The sequence below is a fragment of the Moschus berezovskii genome, chromosome 11, assembly GCF_049115385.1.
Source record: "Moschus berezovskii isolate FMDL1 chromosome 11, NW_MosBer_1.0, whole genome shotgun sequence".
In the NCBI taxonomy this organism is placed as follows: Eukaryota; Metazoa; Chordata; class Mammalia; order Artiodactyla; family Moschidae; genus Moschus; species Moschus berezovskii.
Genome location: NC_142470.1, coordinates 25,023,029 through 25,037,751, shown reverse-complemented (window position 1 = coordinate 25,037,751; position 14,723 = coordinate 25,023,029). Strand labels below are relative to the sequence as shown.

Genomic DNA, 14,723 nt, shown 5'->3' with positions numbered 1-14,723 from the left:
CAATGCTGCCCAGCCCATGGGAGTTCCCAGAATCAAATGTAGCCTTCTCAGGTTGATGTTCAGGGTCTCCATACTCAGCTGCACTTTGTCCAACCCCTGACATTGCAACCGCACCAGACCTCTTTGTCCCTCTACCTGGAGGGTCCTTGACCTCATTTCCTGCCTCCTGAAGTCTAGTCATCCTTCAAGGTTCAGCTTAAAAGAATCTGAACCCAATATTCCCCAATCACAATGAACTCCTTGTCCTGAGCCCACATGAAAATTCCTCTGTTTTAGCCTATTTTCTCTTCTGCCTTGTCATAAACTGGGCTGGCAATCAGTCTGTCTAATTCTCAGGCCAGGGGCATGTGTCATGACGCCATCATTTGGTTTAGCACAGTGCCTGACCCTTTGTCAAAGCTCAAGGTATCTCTTTAAAAAAAATACATACATGACAAGGATGTCCTTGAAATTAGAAAGTCTGGTTTAAATTTAATTAAGGTTCATTTTAGAAAATGTATATTTTGAAGAAAGACCACTGAAATTTCATCTCAACCTACCTGCCCCCTCACTGACAGCTTAATTTCACTGTAATCTTTATTATAGTAACCTCTAAACTTGTTATTAGTATTACTGACAAAGTTGAAAGACCATTTCATCTGATTATTGTGTCTTAGGAAACACATAATTATTAAATTCCACACTAATAATTAGAAACCCTATTATTTCACAATGGTCTAGGCAACACGACGCAGGTAGCCCTCAATTACTGAAACAGAGCCCTCTTTAAGTGTGTGGAAGTGAAATTTCATACATCAAATAGTCTCTTCTCACCAACTTCAGCTGTGTTATTAGAGACAGACGAGTGTAAAGTAAGGAGTCCTCCCGTGGTCTGAAATGACGGTGTCACGTGGGTGAATGGTGTCTGTGGCTGGCTTGTCCTTGCCCTCCTCAGACCCTGACCAGGTTCACGGTGGATAGAATAAGTCGGAAACTTTGCTGTGTATATGTACAGGGGTGGAGCAAGAAGGATTATCCAGTAGAGCCACCCAAAGATAAAACAGGTCTTTGCAGGGATTGATAACATGGTTTGGTTCAAGCACAGGCAATCTGACTGGCAAAAACAAAAAATGGGGACCTGTGCATTCTGATCTGAAGGACCCCTACCAATGGGAAGACTATTTCATTCTAACTAGACTGTGCCTTCCTGGCCCCTGCCTGAATTCTTGCCAAAACTTAGAGCAGGAGCTCTGTCAAGAAGAAAAACTTGACTGAGGTCTCCTGAAGCTTTCTGCACTCCAGAACCAGGACTGCCTGATGTGCCCAAACAACACATTCCTGGAGCAACTGCTGCAGCCCCCAGCACGTTCGTGGCCTGACCCCTTGTAGGGGTTTAATAAAGTTTCACCGATGCTCTGTCTGATTGACTGGGAAAGGAAGCAGGAGAGGCCTGTGCCTGCAGGAGGGCCCCCCCAACAGGAGCTCTGACTCACAACCTGTTTGGCACTGAGCAACCCTCTTTGGTTTCCTGAATCTCTCTCTCTTAATGGCAGATGTTTTAAAACAATGATCGTGACAATGACACTGTAATCCCCTACTTTCCCTTGCATCATAGGGTTTTTTCAAGCGTTTTTGCAGATTTGCTCTGAAGGGTAATAACATTTTTTGGACTAAGCATTTGCAAAGACTTGTGGGTGTCCCTTCAGATAAGGGCAGCCCCCAGGGCTGGGAATCTGTTAACAGTCTGTTCCGGGAGTGGCAGGGAGGAGAACTGTATTCAAAATCGAGGGTAATTTGGAAGGGGGTGGTTGAGGCTGGGATGGTCTGGCTGGGTGCATGGGCACACATTTGGAAGTGCGGCTAGAGATTAATCAAAAGACCTGTCCCCCGTCCTTATTTTTTTTTTTTAAGAGAAATAGTGGGTATGGAGGAATTCCGAGTGTTGAAGCAGCAGGGGCAGATGCGGGCTTCCCCTTGGAGGGCAAAGCCAGAGGCCAAGGCCGAAAAAAAGAGCAGGAGTGACCGCGTGCGGAGGTGGTCAGCACTATGGGTCTGGGAAGGGGACCGGACGGATGACGGCAGGGGTGGGGCTCCCCGGGGGCCGGGGCGGGGCGGCCGCAGCGGGCGGGGCTGGGGGCGGGGCTGGGGCGGGGCTCGGGACCGGGTCGCAGGCTGCGGCGGCCGCGAGAGAGGCGTCCACAGCGGCGGCGGCTGGGGCAGCGGCGGACGGGCGGCGGAGCAGGGCGGCGGCGACTCGGGGTGAGCGCGGCGCGGGCGCGGCGGGGTTCGCGGCCGGGGGCCTGCAGGGACGCGGACTCCGGAGGCGCCCGGAGAACCCTGCCATCCTTCCCCAGCTCCCGACGCAGCCTTCGGGGAAGGGCGGATGGGAGGGCGAGCCGAGGACCCAGTCAATTTAGCCGGTCTCGGGAGATCGCCGTCCAGATGTCCGGCTTGGAGCCCCTTTGCCCCTTCTGCGGAGCACAGCCTCGTGATTGTGCCCCGGATCATCTCCCTCGTCGCTCAGCTGCTCAACATCTTTCCCCTTCAACCCCAGCGCCAGGTAGCTTCGGCTCCAAAGCCAGTTCTTCCAGAAGATCCTCAACTCTGCTTCCCGGTTCCCACCACCAGAGACCCGGCTCCCCACCACTCCCTACCGCCCCCAGAGGCAGGGACGCGCCCCCGCCCCCTGGGGCCTGCACACCTGGACGTTTGTGCTGCCACCTGCCAGGGAGATTCTTTGCCAGCCAGACAGCCCGCAGCTGTGCGGGGACTCAGACCGCCTTGCCATCACCCTCCCCCTCCCCCGCTTAGAATCCCAGTCTGAAGAAAGGGACTTCACTGGATCCTTAGCTTTGGGAACAATTTGACCCACTTCCCAAAAGACTGGTCCCAAGCCAGCCAGGCTATTTGGTGGCAACACCTGTCACGCCTGCCAGCCGAAGGACCGAAGAGCCTCTGTTATACTGAGCCAGAGGGTCCCTGGCTCCTTCTCCAAGCTGCCCTGATTTTGTTCCCAGAGACTGGGGCCACGAGCTTTTGTCATTTGCTGACCCCACCCCTGTTCTCCAGAATTCCCCTCCCCTGTAGGGTCTAGCACTGACGGGCAATAGTACTGGCCCTGGCCTCCCCTCCCGTGCCCCTGTTTCCCCCTCCGCTCCCCCCAGGGAACCCAGGGCAGAGTCCTGGAGCCTGTATGCAGGGCCTCAGTCTCCCCAGCAGCCCTTTGGCCCTCCTTCCCTTCCCTGTTAGAAACTTTCCGCCTCTCTCCAGTCACCATCACTCTGGTTGGGCCCGGGGCCATCTGCACAGCGCCGTGTCCCCAGGGCACAGAAAACTGGGCTGGGACCGCAGGCTGGGACGTGTGCTGGGCCAGTGCGAGGAGGGTGGCTGACAGCCAGGTCAGGCTGGGCATCTGGGCCCGGGGGTTGTGGGGGGTGCGGACGGGCAAGGTTTAGGGTGGGCCATTGGCTTTCCCTGAGCACTGAAGGAGGTCCAAGAGCTTGCTTTGCTGTAGAGAGAGAAGGCAGAGCAGGGGCTGTTTTTCCTGCGTGCTTCTGACTGTCTTGTGTTGCTATGGTGACAGTTTTGCCTCTCTTCCTTCTTCTGACTCTTCTGGGAGCTGGTTTTTATTGGTCTGTTGTCCTGTCTTTTATGGCTCTAATTTCTCCTTTCTATTTGCTCTGAAATAAACAGTCATAAACCTGGGCCCCAGGCTGGGGGACTGGCAGAATCTCACCTCCTCCTGGCCCCCAGGCTCCAGTGAGGGGAGGGTAGAGGAGAGAGGTAGAGACAGACCTGGCACCGTCTCCTGTCCCCAGCTCTGGGATGGGGTCGGCGGCGTCACAGCTTGGGGCTCACAGTGGATAGCACCGGGGCCCCAGTGCTAATAATACACCCACGTGTGATGCGGAAGCCCGGGAATATTATTTCCTTTCATCTTCAAGGCAGTTCTGTGGTGTCGGGGCCGTCTCCACCTTGCAGATGACAAGACTAAGCTCAGAGTGAGCTCTTTCCCTCAGGTTCACTTGCTTTCAGCACACAGTGGGCGCTGAGCTTTTTTGTTGAATGGATGGAAAAGTGATGGAGCTGGTGGGCAAACACCCAGCTCGCTCCCTGGCCACCCTGCAGGCTTCCATGTACTGGTCCCAGGAGAGGGATAACTGAGCTCCCTAAACCTTTGTGCTGGGAGGCTCAAGTGGGAAGGAAGGGTGTTCCTTAGTTTCTCTGGTAGACCCCTCCAGAGGCCCCTGCCAGAGAGCTACCTGTCAGGTCCTTTGTGTACCTTTGACTCGTCAGGTTGGGGGAGCTGAAGTTGGGAGGAGAGTCAAGCCACTTGGGACTTCCTGTTTTTGCTTAGCACCCAGAAGCGTTCGGTTTGCTTTTACTCTCAGAGCCGGGTGAGTCGGGGACACAGAGAGCCCAGGAGATCTTCCCAAGCCAACCCTGGGCGAGGAGTTCAGAGCTGTCCAGGCGATGGGTCGCCGACTGTCAGCTGTCAGTGACACTCTCCCAGAGAAGCTGTCCACCCTTTTATTTTTCCCTTCACCACACACTCTTTTCTTCCCCACCCTAGCCCCCCACCCTTTACTTTGCGAGTGCTTTTGGCCTGTTAGTAATGAGCTGGAAAAGTGTTATAGTGGCAGGGAAAAAACAGGGAGTCAGCAGCCCATTGTCAAATTCCAGCCCTGGGGCAGTCACTCACGTGGACCTCAGTTTTAACCTTTAAAATGGGGTCGATAGCATCTCTCCTCCCGGCCACAGTTGGTGTGTTTTTGTAGGATGGAATGCAGTAGCTTACAGGGAGTGCTTTTTTTTTTGCAAAATTGAAAGCCTGAGGGGCCCATCATGTCCTCTTCCTCTTGGGAGGTCTCCGTGTTAAAGAGACCCCCAAACCACTGCTCAGAGATGAAGAATTGATTTAAGAATAATTAAGCTGTGAAATCTTAGGATCAGAGGCATTCTCTAGTCCGCAGGTCCAGAGTTGATGTTGGATCAATCTGTTTTTTAGTTATGCACCTTCTGTTAACTGAGCATCTACTCTGTACCAAATGTAGTTTGGGGAACTGGGGATTTTAAAAAGTGAACACTATTTCTGTTTTCAAAGAATGTAGTCTTGGGGTAAAGACAGATGTGAAAGGAGAGCCTTACAGTGCCGTAGGAGAGGTGGGTGATCAAGGAAAAGGCGGGGTGATGGGGGCCCAGAGATGGTGACTTGACTTGGCCCTCATGTTAGGGTTGAATCGTTCATCCTGTGCTTTGTGACTGAAACACGATTCTCTTCCCTCTTCCCACGGGTCAAGCCTTCGGCCCGGCCCTCCCAGCAGCATCAGCTCTGTGAGCAGCGTCAGGTGTGTGGCAGGGGCCAGTCCTGCCTTCCTTCCTGACTTTTGACTCATTCACTCACTGTAGCCTCTGGCTCCGAGTTCGTCTTGGTCAAAATCCTTTCTCCAAGGTTGACAAGGCAGCGTGGTGACTGGTAAGAAAGTGGACTTTTGGAGTCAGCCATGAATTCAAACTCTCCTTGCTGTGTCCTAGGGATGGGCTTCTGAAGAGTATCTGACCTCCCTGAGCCTTGGCTGTTGCACCTGTAAAATGGTAATAAGGAGACTTTGCCTTCTAGGAAGTGAATGATCTTATGCTTTTATAGGGTCTGGCCTGCTGCCCACCTCACACTTGCTGTTATTTAGTTACATTGATTAGAAATGAGTTCTCAGTTACTGACCCTCTGGGTCCTCTTAGAGCCATGGTGGGGAGCTTTTTGATCTAATTCTGGCCTTCAGAGATTCATTATCGGGGAAAGTTAAAAATTGCCCACACTCCTGTTTTAAGCACTGCTGGTTAATCTTTGAGTTCTCTCTCACCAGATAAACTATGCTGAGCAACCTGGTGTTTGATGTCCTCAAAAGGGAACAAATTTGAAACAGAAGCAAACACCCTGGCTTTAAGAAATGTGTCACTATGAGAATAATTTGATGTAGTTCCACTTGCTTCTTTTGCTTTTGGTGTCACGTCCAAAAAAAAAAAAAAAAACATTGCCATTGAGGAGATTACTGTGTATGTTTTCTTCTAGAAGTTTTATGGTTTTAGGTCTTACATTCAATCTATTTTTTGAGTTACTCTTTGTGTGCAGTGTAAGGGAGTGGTCCAGTTTGGTTCTTTTGCACATGGCTGTAGTTTTCCCAACACGATTTATGGAAGAGACTGTCCTTTCTCCATTGTACACCCTGGCTTCTCTGTCAGACAACACTTTGAAATGAGTGCTTCACATTTTTATTCTGGCCTGTTTAGCTTCTTTTTATTTTCTTAAGTTACACTACCTATGGAAAAACATTTTCTCAAATCATCACTGCAACCCTGTGATATTAGTATTTGTCGTGCCCTTTGGACAGTGAAGGAAATTGGCAAAGGTCTCTGGCACAGAGTCCAGCAACTAGTAAGTGGCAGGGCCAGAATTTAAAACTGGGTCCTACTTGCTCTTCGTGCCAAGGTACACAGCGTTGTCATCTCCTTGGCTGGTGTGTCAGTGACCTAAAATAATTGTGTTTGGAGCATGGGAGCAGATTTTAACAGGGGTGAGACTGGTCAGGGCTGTAACTCAGACCCAGGCTCATAGTAAATATTTAGAGACTTTATGGTGTTTTGCTCTCATCACAGCATTATCAGGGTTTTTGGCAGTTGGCTGAGGTGTCGTTCCTAGAAGTGGTGAAGAGGAGAGGAGTTTGGCATGTACAAATTCAGAGAAAATTTTGATGATGCTTGAAATAGCTTCCTTTGCCTAAGAATGGGTTGCCGGTTTGTCATTGACATAAATTGAACTGATTTTCGTACTGAACGTATGAATGGAAAGCATGGCAGGTGCATCCTAAGGATAAGGGGACAGAAGCAAGAAGGTCAGAAAACCTGGGTCAGCGGCCCAATAAATACAGGGGTGGTTGGGATTCAGTCTATCGGTGTAACTCATGGCTGGGAGATGAAGGTAGGAAAGTGATTACAGAATGGCCCCCACCCAGCATTTCTTTCCTGGGTGATTTAGAAGTCAAATTTCTCTGGTCCAAGGACCCCATTGTTCTGAAAACGGTGCCATGTTTGCCGGCAACATGCTTCCTGGTCCAGCTTAGCTCTGCTGACAGATCGTTTCTATTTGCAATTATCTCAAGGCCTGAGTCTGGTGTCTGCTTGTTTAATGACTTCACTTTCTAATAAAAATTCTATATGGCATAGATAATTAGATCTTTAAAATGAAACTGGGGAAATGGGATGCCCCCGAAGAGTTGAATTGCAGTTTTATGATGGATCAAGCGTAAAAAATGGGATCATTCACTCATTCACTTAGCAAATGTGTATGAGACTGGCTCTGCTAGACAGAACACAAAGATCAGGATGGTTTTGTCCCTGCCCGCAGGTAGTGGCTCACTCCAGGAGGGGCAGGGGAGGAAACACACACCTGAAATGGAGCTTGGAGAATGTCAGAAAGAAAAGCAGTGCAAGGGGGTGGGGAGTGGGGAAGTGTCATTGTTTCAACTCTTATTGCGACACAGTCCATTTTGCTCTCCATGGGCATTGTCTGCAGTACACCTCTATCACACCTGACACTGCAGGGAGAAGAAGCCTGGAAGAGAAAAGTTAAAGCCTGGATGGTGAACGACTCAGCTCTATTCCTAGCTTCCTTCACTTGGGAGGAGGAGCAGTTCTCTGTAGGAGACCCCCCCATAGCTACCGTTTCCGGCTTCCCAGGTGGCTCAGTGGTAAAGAACCCGCCTGCCAATGCAGAAGCCGCAGGAGATGTGGGTTCGATCCCTGGGTCAGGAAGATTCTCCCTGGAGAAGGAAATGGCAAACCACTCCAGTATTCTTGCCTGGAGAATCCCATGTTTGGAGGAGCCTGGCAGACTCAGGCTGCAGTCCTTGGGGTCTCAGAGAGTCAGACACGACAGAGTGACTGTGCAAGCAGGCACACAGCCATCGTTTCAGTTACCCATTCTCAACCTCAGTCTGAAAAATTCCAAAACTAAGCAATTCATAAATTTTATGTCGTGCACCATTCTGAGGAGTGTGATGAAATCTAACACCTTCCCGCTCAGTCCTACCTGCACTGTGAATCATCCCTTTGTCCAGCGTATTCCTCCAGTCACTTAGTACCCATCTCAATTATTAGATAGACTCTGGTGGCCTTGCATTACTGTTGTTCAAGAAAGTCTTATTTTACTTAATAATGGCACAAATGTGCAAGAGTAGTGATGCTGGCAATTTGGATGTTCCAACAAAGGAAGCTGTAAAGTGTTTCCTTTCAGTGAAAAGGTGAAAATTCTCAACTTAATAAAGAAAGAAAGAAAAAAAAATATTTGCTGAGGTTGGTAAGATCGAGAGTAAGAAATTTATGCTAGTTTTGCTGTCACACCTCAAACTGCAAGTCACAGCTACATGAAGAGTGTTTAGTTAAGATGGAAAAGGCATTGAGTTTGTACAATAATGTACTTTTAGAGAGAGGCCATATTTCCATAACTTTTGTTACATCAGATTGTTATAATGGATCTACATTTTTATTAGTTATTGGTGTTCATCCCTGACTGTGACTAATTTATAAACTTTATTATTGGCGTATGAGTATCGGAAAAAAGATGGTATATATAGCGTTCAGTACTATTTGTGGTTTCCGCTGGCAAGCTTGGAATGGATGGATCCCCTGAGGATAAAGGGGACCACTGTACTTTCTGTTGGTAAAACAGGAAGGTTGATTTGGTGACTTAGAAGCGAGCTTCCACATCTAGCCAATGATTTGATCTTCTGTCCCAAAGTGACAGGTGAAGAAGCAAAGCCTGGCAGCCTTAGTCAGCAAGGATTCAAAAACAGAGCTGGAGTGGAGAGAACCACAGGTGTTTTCAAAGAACACAGAAATCTTGCTCTCCCTCGTAGAAAGGGGGCCAAGTCTGATTGAACATCCTGATACATAGTTGAAGGTCAAGGCTGATGACAAAAGGGAGACACAGAAGGGCCCCAGGAACTCAGTAGAGGTGAGAAGGACCTTTCCCAGCTCACTCCCATGTTCCAGAGTGTCCACCAACTGGAACGTGGGGGGTTGACCTCCACGTTGTGACCACATTGAATGTGGTCTGTCCTCCATATTCCAGTCGGTAGAGGATGCTTTGGTTCCTGCAGAATGTTTTAAGTTAATATCCATTTTAAAATCATTTGATCTGATGATTTCTGGATTTTGGAATGCATTAAAATGCATAATCGCCATGGGACCTCAGAAACAGTGACAAGCACACAACTACCTCAACACACCATCAAACTGTCTCATTCCTAGTGTCATCCAAACTCAGGGTCTTCCAGTTGTAGTGATGAGGCCAGATCCCCTGCTCCTGGAGTAAAGAAGCAGAGAAGACCCACTCAGAGCTGCCTGGGCTTTGGCAAGTTATTCCCTCTCTCTTGAGTCTCGTGTTTACCCTTGTAAAACACAGGCAGCAGCAGTACCTTCTGAATAATGAGCATTTAATATCCATTTTTAGTAGTCCTCTAAAGAGCTTTAGAGGACTTCCCAGGTGGCTCAAATGGCAAAGAATCTGCTTGCACTGCAAGAAACCTGAGTTCAATCTCTGAGTCAGGAAGATCTCCTGGAGAAGGGAATGGCAACCCACTCCAGTATTCTTGCCTGGGGAAGCCCATGGACAGAGGATCCTGGTGGGCTATGGTCCATCAGGTCACAAAGAGCGACAGTCCATGGGGTCATACGACTGAGCGACTGACACTTCCACAAAGAGCTTTAGAAGCAGATATACCCATTCTATGGATGGGAAAACTGAGGTCCACAGGTGTTAGGAAACTTGCATAATGTCACATCATTCATTCGGAAGACTGCATAGCTGGTACCTGAAACCATGTCTGTGTGCTTTCAAAGTGTGGCCTGTCTCTACCTCCCACCCTAGAAATGAGATGATGCCAATACTTTGAGATCCAGAGAGGTGAAATGGGCACATGGAAATTACGTGGGAGCATCCCAGGGCTACAGCGTGAGTACGTCTGAAGTGCACAGACTTGGGTAGAATCCTACCTTTTCCCTTGGGCCGATGCCTTAAACTTATGAGTTTTTCAAGTTTTGAACTGGATTTAATAATATTTGTGGCCCAGAAATATTGCAAAGAATACAGGCATACCTTGTTTTACTGCACTTCCCAGATATTGCTTTTTTTTTGTTTGTTTAACAGATTGAAAGTTTGTGGCAACCCTCAGTTAATCAAGTCTGTGCTGTTTTTCCAGCAACATTTGCTCACTTCCTGTGTCCCTGTTACATTTTGGTAATTATGGCAATATTTCAAGCTTTTTCAATATTACTGAATTTGTTCTGGTCCTCTGTGATCAGTGATCTTTGATGTGACTGCTTCAACTGGCTGAAAGCTCAGATGATGGTTAGCATTTTTTAGCAATAAAATGTAAATTTTGTCAACTAAGATATGTACATTTTTTAGATATAGTACTTTTGCACACTTAATAGTCTACAGTTTAGTGTAAACATAACATTTATATGCACTGGGAACCCAAAAATTTCTGGTGACTCACTTTCTGAGGTGGTCTGAAACCAAACTCACAATATCTCTGAAGTGTGCCATAAATAAACATGTCAGTCTTCATTTTGCCTGATCTTTTAAGAAAAATGTGTTTGAAAAGTTCATCTACCTCCTTGGCTCCTTTTTATTTGTTGTTTTTGATTGGAAACAGCAGGGAACTTCTTTCTCTAAAAGATGCGTTCCTGAATTGCCTTGGCAAAGCCACCCAAGTCCACTCTGCTGGACCTATGTTTCTAGCTCATGAGCCTTTGTTTTATACTTGAAATGAACCTGACCATGTTCCTTACTGGACTGTAACAAGGATAAGACTTCCAGTAGACATCCAGCATTACGCCTACTGTATGATCAGTCTTGCCTCCTGTCTTTCCTTGATTTTGTAAATGCATATGTATTTTTCCCTTAAAGGCTTCACATCTGTGCCCTCGAGCACCTTCAGAAGTAATCAATGGAGCTGTAAGCTGTTTTGTTACATTCCCTTATTTGCAAGTCGAAAATCCAAAATGCTCTGAAAATGCAAAGTTTTTATTTCTTTTTTCATAACTCACGTGGGTGCAAAAGCTGGCCTGATGGTACAGGAGACTATTTTTAGTTTGTATTTATCCCACTCAGGATGAATACGTTTTTCATCAGAAGAATGAATGCTCCAGACCCCGCTGGGGGTACATGGAACATGGTATCTGTACTCTATTACCTTTTTAAAATCTGAAAAATTCTGAATTTGGCAGCACATCTGAGCAAAGAGTTTCAAAGAAGCATTTTTGTGAATTTCTCTGAAAGCCTGGAGGAACTCACAGGACCCTTGGTGTTGGGGAGACACCAGAGGGGTCCTCCAACATCTGCCCGATTCCAGGTGCTATAGTGACATGGTTCGTCCTGTGCTCATGAAAAGCTTTTGTGGCCAGTTTTCTATTTCCTCAATTTAAATAAGAGGATATAAATTAAATGACCAGGCTTGGCACAAAAACAAAACAAAACAAAACAAAAAAACCAATAACAAAACCTTTTAAAGCACGGGTTTCAAAATTTCATGGGGTCCAAGTATTTTTTTAAAAATTCCATAGAACTAAAATTAAACTGGGAATTTTTGGTCTAGAGTGGCTTATAATTGTTTCGTCATTGGCTTTGGGGGGAAGGTACGAGGGAATTTTTCACTCCTACTCATCCTTTTAGCCTTGTGAGGAGGAAGCAGGCCTTGGAGAGTGAGCAGGAGGAAGTCAAAAGACCCAAGTAGGCGTGAGAAGGTCTCCATTCTTATCTTGGTTTCGCTCTTGATTTGTTGAGGGATTTGGGCTCCTTGCCTCCCTTCTCTGGGCCCTCGGAACTCCATTTCAAAGTCAACTAATTCTTTCTTTCTTTCTGAGAGTCTAGGAGTTGAAGCTGGGGCCTCCAAAGAGAGTGAAAAGTGATCTGCCTCCTTGACTGCATCCTCCCAGCTTCCATCTGGCTCAAGGTGGACCAGAGGAGGCGAAAGGCTCTGCTTTGGTCTCCTCTGGGCCCGTCCTCTCTGCTTCTCTCACAACATGATCCTTTGATGCTGCGCCCTGGCTTGTGTGGGACTCACCTTGACCCCTGCACCTCCCTTGCTTCCTAGGGATGTTTATCGCAGCTGTGCAGGTGACACTGAACTGCTGGTGATGGCCAGCACCAGGGCTTGCTCTGCGTCACTGGGCCATGGTCGAGGCCATGCCGGCCACGGTTGAGGGGATGTAAGGAAGGAGGGAGGGAGTTCCCTGTTGCAGAGCACAGGACCAGTGCAAGATCTACCCAGGGAGACAGGGAGTTGGAGTAGGTCCCTGCCATGGCCCGTGTGGGCAAGGGGTTGAAATGTAGAGCATTTAGGTAAAGGATGCTGGGGACCCGTCTAATTCCCTGTCCTTCTCCCCTTTCTCCCTTTCTTTCTTCCTTTCTGCCTTCTCTTCCTTCTTTCTCACTTTCTTTCTTTCTCTTTGGAGTTTAAACTTAAAGTCCATCATTCTGACTTTTGCCAGGTTGAAAGTTTCCTCCAGAGTCTGATGTGGTTTAAAAACTTGGTGTTTGTGTCTCTCAGAGGTCCCACTGTGCTCATCCAGGAGATTCTCACTTGGCAGTAACTCATATTAGGAGCTGGGGCCTTGACCTTGCACAGGGGGCTTTCCCCAATGGAGAAGTGATCTTGACTTTGGGGATCCTGAAGTCCTTCAGTTCACACAGACTGTGGGAGCCACTGGGCAGTTGTAAACATCACTGACACCAGGGCATACTGAGCGGAGGGCAGCCCTGGAGTGGCTGGTCTTCATAAATTAACAAGGCCTGGGCTCCGGTGGGTAAACATGTATGAGTGTGAGGGTATGCCTGGTATGTGGGTGTGTGAGGGTGCATGGTATGTCATTGTGTTCGTGGTATGTGGTGTGTATGCAAATGTATGCAGATGTGTGTGGGTCAGTGTGAACAGGTGTGATTTGAACAGTGTGAACAGCATGGATTTGGAGGTCCTTTCGGATCCTGGGAGATGCTGCCCAGACCTGGGTCTAGCTTCTTTGGACAAGGCTCCCCCTCAGTCTGACTCCTGGCCTTTGTGTAGCTCACGAATGGGAACTGACCTCCCAGAGGGTCCCTGAGGCTGAGGGATCTCTGATATTTCAGGGACCAATGGCCACCGACAAAAGCAATTCAGAGCTTAACTGGCAGGAAGCAACTAAATTATGTTTTCTTAGGGAGAAATATCTAATCTTTCAACTTTGGAAACCCAGACCACTGTCAAAGCTGATTTTATACATGTTTGAAAAGACGCACAGTGTTTGAGGACGCAACTTTAAAAATAAGAGAAAAGCCTAATACAGGTTTTAAAAATGAAGGACTAGAGAAAATAGAAAGCAATACATCCAGTGTTATTTAGCAATCGGTTGGGGGAAGGTTGGAAAAGATTATGAAAGCGAAAAGGAAGAGAAGCAGAAAGAGAACCGGAAGAGAAACTGAGCTGCCTTTGCCCTGTGGTAGGCGGGGGGGCCCGTCTCCTGGTCCAGATTCTTCTGGGCCAAGCCCAGGCTGAGCTGAGAGAGTCAGGAGGCTAGAGGCGAAGGTGGGGGAGGAACACAGGGAGAAGGGGGTAGAGGATACTTGCAAAGTTTGTGTCTACGCTTCCGAGGATCAGGAAGACCCCTGGGGTGATGGAGAGTGCCCTGTCCAGGGAGTCCCCTAGGGGCCGAGGTGTCCCACTGACCCACCTAACCTTCTGTAACCATCTGTCCCTCGGCTCCTCAGCCTGCAGCTGCTGAGAACGTTCTTCTCCATGGGTGCAAATTGCAGGCTTGCTCCCATGGGACTGGGGGTGAGGGTGTCAGCACCTGTGGGTGGGGATGAGATGCTCTGTGCATCTCCTCCATTTTCCCTCCCTTTAAACCACCTGTGTGAAGGCCCCTTTCCCCCTGTCCACTCTGTAACCCGCTAGTAAGGCTGTGGGCTGTGTGAATCTATCTGTTCCACCTCAAATTCAGGAAATGATTTGAATACCTCATATCAGCTAAAATAGCAGCAGTGAGCTTGCTGTTTCGTCGTATATGTGCATGAGTTATTTTTTTCTACATAGTTATTTACAGGTTACCCTATACCGCCATGGCCCTAATGTTTCCAAGTCTACCATATTTTAAGTTATACTTGTAACAGCGAGTTGTGATCTTTAGCATGCCTTTAATACCCATCAATTCTGTTTTGCTAGTCTGTCTGTATACATTCCTCACCCTACAGACAACCTTGCAAGGTAGATATATTTCTGTCTCTTTTACAGATAAAGACTGAAACCAAGACAGCTGTTTATAAACTTTCTTTAAGACAGAGGATTGAAAGTGGGGCACCAGGATTTGGATTCAAGACTGTCTGGCTCTCAGAGTCCTACTCTTTCCCACACCACATATTTCATATTGATTCCAGGCCACAATTTTATTTTTTTCTTAGGAAAATCAAATCTTTTTTTTCCTGACATGGTTCTACTTAAGCCTCAGAAAATGCGATCATAGCTGGAGTTCTTTGTCTCCTTCCAGTGGAGTCCCACGGTGCTTCCTTCTTTAATGTAAACTTCATGCAAATAATATATTTCCATGTAACAAACTTTTGTCATGCATGTGTCAAGTTCTAGCAACTTTCCTGTGTCATTCAATGGGAGAAGATGTTGTGACTTTATTTTACAGAGGTCAAAACTAAGTCT

General features: G+C 47.8%; 1 protein-coding gene across 2 annotated transcripts in view; it reads left to right on the top strand.

Annotated features, from left to right (window-relative positions):
* Nucleotides 1–2,160: 2,160 nt before the first annotated feature.
* CYRIA (CYFIP related Rac1 interactor A) overlaps nt 2,161–14,723 on the top strand; it is a 101,629-nt gene continuing 89,066 nt past the window's right edge. Inside the window, exon 1 of one of the 2 annotated variants that reach the window (XM_055399610.2) lies at nt 2,161–2,238. The gene's annotated coding sequence lies outside the window, so the exon portion shown is untranslated. The remainder of the gene's footprint in view (nt 2,239–14,723) is intronic. The other variant, XM_088841201.1, reaches the window with a different exon arrangement.